General features: G+C 38.2%; 1 long non-coding RNA gene across 1 annotated transcript; it reads right to left on the bottom strand.

The window, feature by feature from the left end:
• Window positions 1–789: 789 nt before the first annotated feature.
• LOC125263765 lies at window positions 790–9,685 on the bottom strand. Its single transcript, XR_007183891.1, has 5 exons — window positions 8,909–9,685; window positions 4,955–5,761; window positions 4,761–4,841; window positions 3,949–4,192; window positions 790–1,398 (listed from the first exon to the last, which is right to left on the bottom strand). It is a non-coding gene; the product is annotated as an uncharacterized LOC125263765 (long non-coding RNA).
• Between the last annotated feature and the right edge of the window lie 4,294 nt (window positions 9,686–13,979).

Here is a 13,979-nt window from a genome sequence, read left to right as displayed (position 1 = left end):
CGTTATTTTAGAACGTTTGCCTTTAATGTTTCCATGGCGACGCGTCTTGCGTGTCACGAACGCTGAACGCAGCAACAATAACACTGTATGACAGATGGATCGCTATTATTTAGTTTTTCCTTTTATATTTAAAATATTAGCAAAATTGCTTACCATGTCATCAACTATATGATATTCCGATTCTCAAATATGTGTAAGTGAGTGTGCTTTGTCGTTTTAAAACCTTTATAAATGATCTTTATCTTGATCTATAATGCGAGATGGGCGCCGCCATCTTAGTTTGCGCTGCAGTTCAGAGTCCTGTCAGTCGGATTTACAGCAGGTGAATTCATCAATTTCTCCCGAAATATATGCAAGTAAGTGGCTGGTGAACTGGAAGAATAATAGAGTAAACTTTATAGTTACTTAGGCCCATTATGTGCGTCTGATATGAATAAATGTCGGCAAATTATATTTGTTATTGCTGCTTCCACTGATGTCGGACATCAGTGTGTATTTTATAAAACTCTTAATGTATTGTTTTAATGGTGATTATGCATATTTAAATGTCTGAAACCTTAAAAGAAACATTATGTGGCTGAAAACGCTGCATAGCTGTGATATACATAGAGGTGATATATGACAAGAGCTGCGCGCGTCCGTCTCGCAGCCAGAGCGCGAAAGCACAGTTTGAATCTGGCAGTTATGTGACGTCGCTGAACGTTCGAAATCCCATATGTGGTACCGTACGCCCAGGGGCACAGAAATAAAAATCCCATATGTGGGACCGTACCGCTCAAAGGGTTAAGCTAAATTCCCAATCCATCACATTCTTATTGAAAAGACTTTATTTCGTATGCAATAAATGTGACTGCACCTTTAGTCACTAAAACATTCTACATAGACAGCATGAGGTCACTCATTCATATTCAATTAAATGCCACAATTTACATAAGAATGATTTTACAAATGATTTACAAATTCATTGTGCTGCTGTTTCATGAATGAGACCAATGAAGCACATGAGAGGCTCAGTCAAGTCGAGTTTCATGTTAGCATGTTGCTAAGCTAAAGACTTGAAAAATGGCATACGACATGGCACATTTCACAATGAGATTTGTCAAAGCTGATTAAATTATACTTTGGATTTATAGATTATACTTTGAAATTGCTGTTTACTATTTTAAATGGAAATTTTAGTCACAATGTGTTCTGGGATTACCTTATCTGTGAATGATACATGCTGCGCTGCCGACTATTTTTGGAATAGCATTGGGATTTGCATTGGGGAAGAGCTTATAAATGTTGCAGATCACTAGGTTTTGGAACAGACCAAACGCCTTTGTTTGTCTTTTTTAATTTGAGAAGGCCACCGCTGGATGAGAGATCTGGAATAGATGGTCCACAAGAGACTGTGTTCTAAAAAAGAAAGAAAAACAACATTGGGATGACATGTTTCAGCCAGTCACTTTCACATAATCTGAAATATGACTGAAGCTATAATGTATTACAGTAGCAGAGCACAGAAGTGATATGTTTGCTATGCTAATGAGTCTTTTCTAGTCTAATATAAAGTTGAGTTGCAGTTAAACGTAAACAATGTTCGCACACACACTTTTTAACACATGGAACACTATTTTACCTTACATTTGGAGTGATCCACAAAACATACTATTTATTTATACTATTCATCAAAGTTTCACCAAATTCTTCAGCTATTATTTGAATAATAATTTACTTTATATTCAGACCAATGGCTCACTCACTGATAGGGACAGAACCAAAAGTGTTGATGTTGGTGAGATTACTATTTGAACCAATTCATACATCCATCCATTCCGTCATCAGTCCCTCCCTCTTGCCATCCATCCATCCATCCATCTCTCCCTCCCTCCCTCCCTCTTTCATCAATCACTATCTCCCTTCTTGCCATCAATCCATCCATCCATTCATCCCATCATCAATCTCTCTCTCTCCCTCCCGCCATCCATCCATCCATCCATCCATCCATCCATCCATCTCTCCCTCCTTCCCTCTTGCCATCCATCCATCCATCCATCCATCCATCCATCCATCCATCCATCCATCCATCCATCCATCTCTCCCTCCTTCCCTCTTGCAATCCATCCATCCATTCATCCATCCATCCATCCATCCATCCATTCATCCCATCATCAATCTCTCTCTCTCCCTCCCGCCATCCATCCATCCATCCATCCATCTCTCCCTCCTTCCCTCTTGCCATCCATCCATCCATCCATCCATCCATCCATCCATCCATCCATCCATCTCTCCTCCTTCCCTCTTGCAATCCATCCATCCATCCATCCATCCATCCATCCATCCATCCATCCATCCATCCATCTCTCCCTCCTTCCCTCTTGCAATCCATCCATCCATTCATCCATCCATCCATCCATCCATCTCTCCCTCCTTCCCTCTTGCAATCCATCCATCCATTCATCCATCCATCCATCCATCCATTCATCCCATCATCAATCTCTCTCTCTCCCTCCCGCCATCCATCCATCCATCCATCTCTCCCTCCTTCCCTCTTGCCATCCATCCATCCATCCATCTATCCATCATCAATCTCTTCCTCCTTCCCTCTTGCAATCCATCCATCCATCCATCCATCCATCCACCCCTCCCTCCATCCATCCATCCATCCATCTATCCATCCATCCATCCATCCATCTCTCCCTCCTTCCCTCTTGCCATCCATCCATCCATCCATCCATCCATCCATCCATCCATCCATCAATCTCTTCCTCCTTCCCTCTTGCAATCCATCCATCCATCCATCCATCCATCCACCCCTCCCTCCATCTATCCATCCATCCCATCATCAATCTCTCTCTCTCTTTCTCTCTCTCTCCTTCCCTCTTGCCATCCATCCATCCCTTCCTCTTGCCATCCATCCATCCATCCATCCTCAATCTCTCCCTCCCTCCCTCCCGCCATCCATCCATCCATCCATCCATCCATTCATCATCCATCCACCCCTCTCTCCATCCATCCATCCATCCATCCATCCATCCATCCATCCATCCATCCATCCATCCATCTATCCACCCACTTATACATCCATCCATCCCTCCCTCCCTCCCTCCATCATCTATCCCTACCTCCCTTCTCGCCATCCATCCATCCATCCATCCATCCATCCATCCGTCCGTCCATCCATCCATCCATCCATCCATCCATCCATCCATCCATCCATCCATCCATCCATTCATTCATCCCATCATCAATCTCTCTCCATCCATCCATCCATCCATCCATCCATCCATCCGTCCATCCATCCATCCATCCATCCATCCATCCATCCATCCATCCATCCATTCATTCATCCCATCATCAATCTCTCTCCATCCATCCATCCATCCATCCATCCATCCATCCATCCTCTTCAGGCAAATACCTTATAAACTACCATTTAAAATCTTGGGGTCAGTAAGATTTTTACAAATATTTTTAAAACTTTCTTATTCTAATTTAATCAAAAAGTACAGTCAAAAGGTGTTTTCTATTGTAATATTATAAAATGTAATTTATTCCTGTGATCAAAGCTGTATTTTCAGCATCATTACTCTAGTCTTCAGTGTCACATGATCCTTCAGAAATCATTCTGATATGATGATTTGATTCTCAAGAAACTTTTCTCATTATCAATGTTGAAAACAGTTGTGCTGATTAATATTTCTGTGGAAACTGTAATAAATTTTTTTTTTTTTTCAGAATTTTTTGACGAATAGAAAGTTCAAAAGAACGGCACCTATTTGAAACAGAATTTTTTTGTAACATTATAAATATCTTTACTGTCAATTTTGATCAATTTTAATGTGTCCTTGCTGAAATAAAGTATTGATTTCTTTCTTTCATAAATATATAAATAAGTATATACTGACTGACCGACTGATCGCAAACTTTTGAATGATTAAAAATGTGGTGCTCCTGGGTACTTACAAACAAACATTCGAATACACATGCCACACATGGCAACAACACTGGCGATGTTGAGAGCTCGGCCGCACTCCGGACTCATCAGACAGTTCTTGGTGCTTATGCAGCACCTGCAGCAGCAGCCCTGCGTCTTATCAGCGGAGCGGCTTTGATTAGTGTTGCTCGTGTGCTGATGGGTAATAACTTCTTCATAGGACGGTGGTGGGTTCTTGTAATCCTCCTCCATGGCTAGTCTCCTGGATCGGGCCTAAGGGAGGATGAGACAGTTACGCAGGGACTCACGGATGCGGAGAATCAATCGATGGTAATTACGTTCCAGTATCTGAGAGCATTGTTTCATTGCCATTAACTGATATGGAAATAAATCAATGCTCTATGGATCTCGCAAGCTCTATCTGAACACTATTGACACATTGCTCAATGGAGAGCTCCAAAGTTGGAAAGTTAGCAATTAGCTAACGTGACGGTGCTTGCCTGTTTTTTTACATTGATGACTTCAATGGATACAATGAGAGGCATAGTTGTGAGATGAATGTGTCAGTATTTAGCTCAGCCCTGAAGCGCAAAGGGAAAATGCCAGCAAAATCATTAAAAAACAAGCACTGAGCTCCTCCTAGTCATCCGTCTCTCTTTCTCAGACTCAAAGCTTAGAGCTCCTAAAGAAGTAGAACGGAGGGCACTTTTATTACACCAAACTTTTCACACCAAAAAAATCAGTTCCAATCAAATAATTTACCCAAGGACAAGACTGCGGGCGATAGATATGTTTCAGATTGCTCAAATTATCTGAAAACTGCTATTTCAATTCAATGTACCTTTTTCAAGTGCCTTCAGATGTTTAGAATCTTCTTTTTTTTCTTTAATCTTCCTTTTCTTCTTCTTCTTCAGTCCCACTTCTGTTTTTTTCATGAAATTGAGAACAAATTAAAATCCTCAATCACTGCAGTGTCACAAAAGGAGAAAAGAGCATAGAAACGACGTTCTCTGCTTCTCAGACGATCTTGTTTACCTTGTTTGTATCTGCTGTCCTCTTTTCACCTTTTAAAAGTCACTCAATTTCAATAAGTTAACTCAAAATTACCTAAGTTGTCTTTCCTGCGATGTTGACAGGGCTGGTCTGACATATACATGGGTGGATTCTTATATAAATACTGTACCTCTGTGACGGCGCGTTCCACAGGGCGTGCAAATCAAGTTTTTCCTGCCTGTCCTCTGAGAGTCAGATGTTCAGGAGCATACCATGTCAAGCAAAATGTTCGCTTTTTGTTTTTTTGCATGAGTGCACAAGTGTTTTCACTTCTAAACTTCTTCCTTTTTTTCAGGATTCTTTGATTAACAGAAATTTTAAAGAACCACACTGATTGAAATTGAAATCTTTTGTTAATTCTGGTCCTCAAATCTGATTGGCTGAGAGGTCTTCTAGGAGTGCTGCTAGTTTTCCTGCCTGTCATTTGAAAGTCAGTCATACTTGAGATTTTGTTTGTTTGTTTTTTTGGCATGAGTGCAAAGTGTTTTCACTTTTGAACAGATGATCTAGACACTTTTATAATTCACAGAATCAGTTGTATTTGCTGCTACAACATACAGTATTCAGTGTGCAATACAAATTGTGCAATCCTGTATATACACATTGCATCATGGGCTACAAATGAAAAATGGGCTACTTTAGAAAAAAACATTTCCTTCATAGTTTTCAGTCTCTTGCAGTACAAAAAAATGGCATCATGAAGTAGGAAACAAGTCTTCATCCAACCCATCAAGTTCCTTTACGTATATCAGGTGATCTAAATCAGTTGGCCTCCTTCCAGATGAGAACCTACAAGCCAAGAAATAATAATTACATAAAAAAAATTACAATAACTCTTGGTAACTCTTTAATTAAGGTTTCATTACTTCACAAGAATACCCCTGTGAAACATTAGGCCTACAGATTGGCATATCTTTGCAATTAAAACACTTAAAGTGATAGTTAACCCAAAAATGAAAATTATACCATGATTTACTCACCCTCAAGCCACCATATGTGTATACTGCTATGGGGATTACTTTTATAATGGATGGGTGCACTTTTTTGGGCTTCAAAATCTCACACCCCCTTCACTACCATTATAAAGCTTGGAAGAGCAAGGATATTTTTTTAATATAACTCAGATATACACCTAGGATGGCTTGAGGGTGAGTAAATCATGGGATAATTTTCATTTTTGGGTGAACTATCCCTTTAAGAGGGTTATTTGACCCACTTAAGTAGGACTTGAATACATCTTTGTAATTTCACTTTAATTGTAATTATGGTTAAGTGTACTGCCGAATATCCTGACAAGCATTTATCCATCAATCCATTCTCCACACCTTTCGTCCTTTGTGGGATGCTGGAGCATTTATGATAAAATAAAATATACTTTCATGTAATTTCTCTATAAACTTGTTGGTAATGCGTTTACGTATATTTGTAATTACACATTTGTAATGACAAAGATGCAGTTTAGTACATTAAAAATATGTACATTTTTTGAATAACAATATACAGTTAAATAACAAACATGTGCTTTAGTCAACACTTCAAAATAAGTGTACTTCTTTAAAGCACAACAAAAGATTGTTAAAAATGTGTTATGAAAACAGTCATAAAAATGTACACATTTACTTCATTAATATTATATTATTATTTTTTTTAACCCTCTGGTCCTCTTCGTTTAGGGGTCACACTTGGCTTCTTCGCAGTCCAATGTGAAGGAAGCCTTGAATTTGTGAGACTGAAAATATCTAAGGATTTTTTAAAACGAACAAAGACATTTGCTTTGCTGTTTCAAGTCCCTCTCTCTTGTTACAAGGGCCATTTGAAAGACACAAATGTGTTGATAGTGATCAAGCCCTGTAGGCCAAGATGTGTGTACATCGGGGGTCTACAAATGGTCACACCTTTAGTACAGCGGGAGAAGTTTTAATCTTCTGATTGGTCAGTTTGAATGTCTCACATTTGGGTTTCAGTCACATGTTCAAGGAAGGGATAAAAGAAGATTGTATCTGTTGCTCTGTCTCTCTTATTCTCTGCTCTTTTTCTGGGCTCTTTGATTCTTGGCTTTTCTTGGGCACTCTCTGGCCCTTTCTCTTTCTCTTTCACTCTCTCTCTCTATTTCTCAGGTAACTTTTTACAAACATGCTGGGAACGATTAATGGTATATGATTTTATCATCTCATACATCTATTTTGTGATTATTTTAAGTGTAGACATAATCAGATATTGTCATTAAACCCTTTCAATTACAAATGATGTGCTAACTAGTTTTGATTTAGTACTGACATCCCTATTATTGTCACACTATAGCAACGCTCTCCCACATATTTTGCTACTATAACTGTGCTTATTTCCGTCATTGGTATAAGTTGCAGTGGGTGGTAATAGACAAGAAATGTACAGTTTTTAGACATAAATACTTATTCAGTTTATTAAGGATTTGGATTTATACTTAGACATTCTCAAAGACTACTTTTTGTCAAGTTTAGATTTTTATGGTTTGAAATGTTGATTTGAAGTGTCAGTTTTTGCATTAATTTTACTACAGTCAAACCTGAACACAAAGGAGGACATTTTCTTACACATAACATCAAAATTCAATAAAAATGTGACAAAAATGAACAGGTATGTTTTATCACAGCTTAATAAATCTGAGTCTGATCGGATTCCAACCTCTTATTTGAGTCTTTTGGCTTAATTTTACCATATTGTTACTGCCACACGATTCATTTGTGTGTGTATAATGGTGTGTTGAGTGAGTGTGTGTTTGAGTGTGTCTGTTTTGTGCTCTCGATGTGTCTTTTTTCTATGCAGTGACTAAATTGTAGCTTGTACCACCAAAAGATTCTCTGAGTATTCAAATTTCCCATTCATTTCCTATGTCGGTCATTTAAAAAAAAAAAACAAAAAAAACCTTTAACATATCCGAATCATGTCCATGATTTTATTGTATGTGTGTTCAAAGCTAATGCCAACAAAAGTCACCAATTTTCATTCCATTCCGATGAAGCACAAAAAAAAAAAAAAAAAAAAAAAAAATTCAAAACGTAAAGTCATTTTTGACTGAAGAGGACCAGAGGGTTAAAAAGTTTCGAAGTACACTACTAGTGCATATTCAACACAATTAAGTGCATTTTTATTAATGTTCGGGAATGTTGATGTTTAACGTTAAAAACAGAAAAAAATTACAATTAATGCACTATTATGCACAATGAACAAACAATGAACAATTAACTACACTCTAAAAAATGTTTGGTTAAAAACAACCCAAGTTGGGTTGAAAATGGACAAACCTAGCAATTGGGTTGTTTTAACCCAGTGGTTGGGTTAAATGTTTGCCCAACCTGCTGGGTAGTTTTATTTAACCCAACTACTGATTAAAAATGACTATATGGCTGGCTTAAAATGAATCCAAAATAGGTGAGAAATTAAAAATCAGACACATAATTACTAGAGGCAACAATAATAATCAAAAGGTGCACATTTATTAATAAGCAATTTAATAAATGTTTATTGTTTATTATTCATTATCTTATTAATAAATGCTCATTTATTAAACATATTAATAAATGTTAATTTCCAGCATATTTTGGGTTCATTTTAAGCAAGCAATACAGTAATTTTTATACAACAGTTGAGTTAAATAAAACTACCCAGCACGTTGGGCAAACATTTAACCCAACCACTGGGTTAAAACAACCCAATTGCTGGGTTTGTCCATTTTCAACCCAACTTGGGTTGTTTTTAACCCAGCATTTTTTTAGAGTGTAACATTAACAAAGATTAATAAGAATATTGCCCCTTGTTAGCTAATGCATCAACTAATATTAACAAATGAGACCTTAGTGTAAAGTGCTACCAATAACTTTATGAAGCGTACTTCATGGAACATGTCTCTGAGTCACAGCAATGCACAAGTTAAAACTCACAGCAGACTCCACCTACCTTCTCTTAGTTTCTGTGTAGATCTGGGCTGCTCGGTGGTCAGAACAGCAGTGCAGGAGTCGGCCATCCTGGTGCACATGAAACACAGAGTGTAGCGGCAGTCGTCCGAGCAGATGAGACAGAAGCAGTCCAGACAGAACTGACAGAACAGGTTACAGCAGCGGTCCGCACACGGCTCGTCCATGTGACAGGCACAAAGACAGTTGTCCCCACAGCTTTCCCTGCACTGAGGGCAAGGGCCAGACATTATACAGCAGCTCAGTCCCATGTCTGCTTCAGTTAGACAACCTCTGCTGATCACAGCACCCCTCTGACCAAAGAAACTTCCAAATGTGACGTAACGAGTGCGTTTAAGACTACGTCATTAGGAGACTGCGTGAAAATGCCAATTTGCCTGCTCATTTAAGTTTCCGTGTGCTGAAGACAGGGACGACAGGCTGTGTTTGTTAACAGTGAGCTCATAAGCCTCAGGGTGGCCCGGGTTGCCCCTCCTTCTGTGCTGAGTCAATTATTAGATAGGGTCCTGTGATTAGCAGCTCAACAGAGAACAGTGTTGAGTCTGTCTCCCCTCAGGACGACTGTGAATGGGCTTGCAAAAGAGTCACCTGGGATCTCTGTTCTGTGTGCTTGGATAAAATGTGCGTGAATAAATTCGCTAAATGTCCGGCTTTTAGCAAATGTAGCATAATAACCCGCAAGAGACGTCACATTTGAACCAGTCTATATGGGACGCTTTATCTTATCACAAGCAAGGCTGAGATAATGACGACTTCGGGGACATTTATTCACCTTAAGCACAGAACAATATGGGCAAAATGGAATATGGGACACAGGGCACGTTTTCTAATCCCGGCTCCACATTTTTTATAGTTGTTGTTTCAAAGTGAGGATAATTACATTGCATTATACAGAACCATAGAGACCACTTTTAAAAGCAAATAACTACAAATCTAAAAGACGATAAATTATATATCAAGGGATGAAGTAGAAGCTGATGCAACATTTTGTTTAAGCATTTGGCAGACACTTTTATCAAAATCGACTTATGTTGCGTTCAGTTTATACATTCATCGGTTCATGCTTTCCCCTGGGAATAGATCCCTTGATGTTGATGTTGCTAGAATATCAGCGAGAACAGAGTCAATTCTTCTCAGTAGATTCCACAATATAACTGTACAACATCAAGGCCAGACCCTTGTGAAAAATGAAGTACACTTTAGCATACTTTTAAAAAGAGTACTTATTATGGAATGGAATGTTTTTAGACACTTGTTAATTGATATTAAATGCAATTAGTAGTACAACCTTAAATGTAGTTTTATTGTTACTTCATTTTTCCTTTGAAATTTAGGTAAAATGTACTGCTGAAGATGTACTTTAAAGGATTAGTCCACTTTTAAATAAACTTTTCCAGATAATTTACTCACCCCCATGGCATTCAACATGTTCATGTCTTTCTCTCTTCAGTCGAAAAGAAATGAAGGTTTTTGATGAAAACATTCCAGGATTATTCTCCTTATAGTGGACTTCAATGGCCTCCAGATGGTTGAAGGTCAAAATGACAGTTTCAGTGCAGCTTCAAAGGGTTTTAAACGATACCAGACGAGGAATAAGAGTCTTATCTAGAGAAATGATCTGTAAGTTTTGAAAAAAATGTAAATGTATATGCTTTATATAAACAATGTTCCACCAAAACCGCATTTCCGTATTCTCCAAAATGTCCTACGCCTTCCCTATTCTACTTACGGTACAAACGCACCAGTTACATTTTTTCTGTAAGTAGAACAGGGAAAGTTTAGGACATACAGCGTAAACTTTTTGGAGAATACGGAAATGAAAGTTTTTTTTTTTCACTAGATAAGACCCTTATTCCTCGTCTGGTATCATTTATAGCCCTTTGAAGCTGCACTGAAACTGTAGTTTTGACCTTCAACCGTTTGGAGTCCATTGAAGTCCACTATAAGGAAAATAATCCTGGAATGTTTTCATCAAAAACCTTAATTTCTTTTCGACTGAAGAAAGAAAGACATGAACATCTTGGATGACATGGGGGTGAGTAAATTATCAGGAAAAGTTTATTTGAAAGTGGACTAATCCTTTAATGCCATTTAAATATATAAATATATTTGTAATTTCAAAAATAACTTTAAACTTTGAATGTGATATGGAATAGGCCTACATTACAGTTAAAACTATAATAAAGTAACAAAATAAGTGTACTTCTTGAAGCATGACAAAAGTGTATTAAAACAATTATTCAGAATGTACTTTAAAATAAAACTTGTCATTTGACATTATTATAAAGTGCACCTTTTAAAAGTGAACTTAAGCGTGTTAAAAAACAGCCATGAAAGTTTTTAAAGGGTTAGTTCACCCAAAAAAAGAAAATTCTGTCATTAATTACTCACCCTCATGTCGTAAGACTTGAGACTTGTTTATCTTCGGAACACAAATTAAGATATTTTTAAGGAAATCTGAGATCTTTCTGTCCCTCTATAAACAGCTATGCAACTACCACTTTGACGCTTCAAAAAGTTCATAAAGAGATCATAAAGAGATTGCTGCTTAACACACAAGAATCAACCTCATTGGTTCTCGCATGCGTCAAGCGAACATGCTTGAGCTTCCGTTTACCACAGCTGATGTGTGCATTGATGAATGATTAAATATGAATAAAAGCCTAAATTCAATCTGTTCATCACATAAAGAGATTGAGTCTCTTCAGAAAGTTTGGATTAAACCGTTCAATTCATATGGATTAGCTTTACGATCCATTTATGAACTTTTTAAGCATCAATGTAGTAGTCGTGTAGCTGTCTTTGGAGGGACAGAAAGCTCACAGTTTTCATCAAAAAGATCTTCATTTGTGTTCTGAAGATGTACAAAGGTCTTTGGACGGGGTTGGAATGACATGAGGGCGAGTAATTAATTACATAATTTTCATTTTTTGGTGAACTAACCCTTTAAGTGGCCTTTTCATTAATATTAGAATTAAAAAAAAAAAAAATACTTTTACACTACAAGTGCACATTAGATACATTTAAAGGTGCTTTATGTAAGAATGACAGCTAGTGGTTGAAATAGGTACTGCAATCCAAATTCAAAATATTGTTTGCCCCGCCCCCTCCTCCTCAGACTCGACGCTCACGCGGGTTGCCAGTTTAAAGACACGCAACAGGAGTGAGCTCAACTGACATTGGAAGGCGAGGAGACTTACACACAGTAAGATAATTAGTTGATTTATTGATTTATGATGAGTCGATATCTCATAGAGATGGATGCTGAGGCTTTTTAGGTCGGGTAGAATCTGCGATCTCTGACCCAGTTTGTTCATTGGCTTCCATGGCTGCAATTCGCTGCATGTGTTTTGCGCCAACTGGCAACCCGGGGTAGCGAAATATTATTGGGTAAATTGGCAACATGCGGTCTTGCACAGACCAAAACAAAAACAGAAATTCCGACACGGAAAGCAAATTTCAAAGTAAAATAACTGGCTGTAGCAATGGTTTTCAGAGAACTTAGCATGTTTAATAAATATCTGCAAACATATTATGGTATTTTTATGCTTTAGTGCAGTCAAAAACTTACATTTACACCTTTAAGCACACTTCTTTTTCACAAGGGGCAGTTCTCACATCACCCCACACCAGTAGATTTTGGCTCTATTAAATCAAATGTGAACATATTTGACAGTATGTGGAACATCCAAACCAGACCAAGACCCTTCTAGGTCCCATTTGAAGTGTCATGTTGCATCTGGTGACGACACACACCAAAACCAAAGGTATTTTGACATCAGTGACTACAAGATCAAGACCCCAGCTCAGATTTCAGGTGATAAGTCTTTTATTGCACATGAGCGGTTTGTTGACAATGCGATAGTCGCTTTTTGAGTGGTCACCACTGTTTAGCTTCTATGATATTTGTAACTCCACTGAGTACTATGAAACAATGATAAACACAAAATAAGAGAATTTGGAAATGTCACAATGCTCCTTTAAAAGCCTTTTAATCTTTAAAAATATGTGGAAAATTAGGAATGTTGATCATGATGAAAACAAAGAGGTTCCCACATACCTTAGTCAGAAACACACACATACCTGAACACCAACAATCTTTCCCCACAGTTCACAAATCAACACACAAGAACATGACAGGTGAATCACTATAAAGCCGAAGTGACCTTGACTTCTCCAGTAGCACAGTCTGAGCAGTAAAAGCCTATGGTGTGCTATTGTGGGCCCTCGGGCATCCATTAGTGAATGACATGACACATCTGTGAGATACGAGGGCATGCTGGAGATGATGGAGGCCAGCTGACAGGTCTCAGGAAATAGTGGCCTCCCGTTTGCGGCGGACTCACCTGTACAAATGCCTGTGCCTCACATTCACATGGAAATAAATCACGGCTCTGTCTCATTACCTTATTCATGCTGTAGGGAACTACATCCAGTGGTGACTCTCGTTTATCCAGCTCTCTCACAGCATCATACTGTGTCTACATTGGCACCGACGCGCCAAGGGGCGGATCTGTGATTTCATGACTACATACATCAATGCAAGTTGAAAAAGCACAAAATGTCAACACACTGTTGGTTCCAAATATACCTTGCAAATATATAGCATTATTATTTCAGTCAGGGTCCTATATTAGCTAGAAGCGTAACTTTGAAAGTACACTGTTTAGGTCTGCTGCATGTTGAAGTCAGGCAAGAGTTGAACTTTTCAGTCAGATGATTATTTTTGTTTGAAGCCACACAGCAAAGTTTAAAACCTTTGTTTTCTCCCTTGAATTAAGTGCTTCTGCCATTGCTAGCTGCCAAATGCTTTGGATAAAGATGTCTGCTTAATTACTACATCTAAATGGTACAGTGATCAGATCTCAAAATGTTAAAGACCCTGTAAACACCTGAACTTAGTGCCATTCGCTTGTGATTGAATCACCCAAGATCAATAACATTAATGATTAATTACGCTTACATTCACTATGCAATGTGAGGAAGCGATGGAACAACTACCAAAGGGAATGTGATGCCCCCTTTGTGAAAAAGAAGTACAATTTAGCATACAT

This window comes from Megalobrama amblycephala, linkage group LG1 (genome assembly GCF_018812025.1).
Source record: "Megalobrama amblycephala isolate DHTTF-2021 linkage group LG1, ASM1881202v1, whole genome shotgun sequence".
NCBI classification, from domain to species: domain Eukaryota; kingdom Metazoa; phylum Chordata; class Actinopteri; order Cypriniformes; family Xenocyprididae; genus Megalobrama; species Megalobrama amblycephala.
The sequence above is the reverse complement of the archived record's forward strand: the minus strand, read 5'-3'. Positions and strand labels throughout refer to the sequence as shown.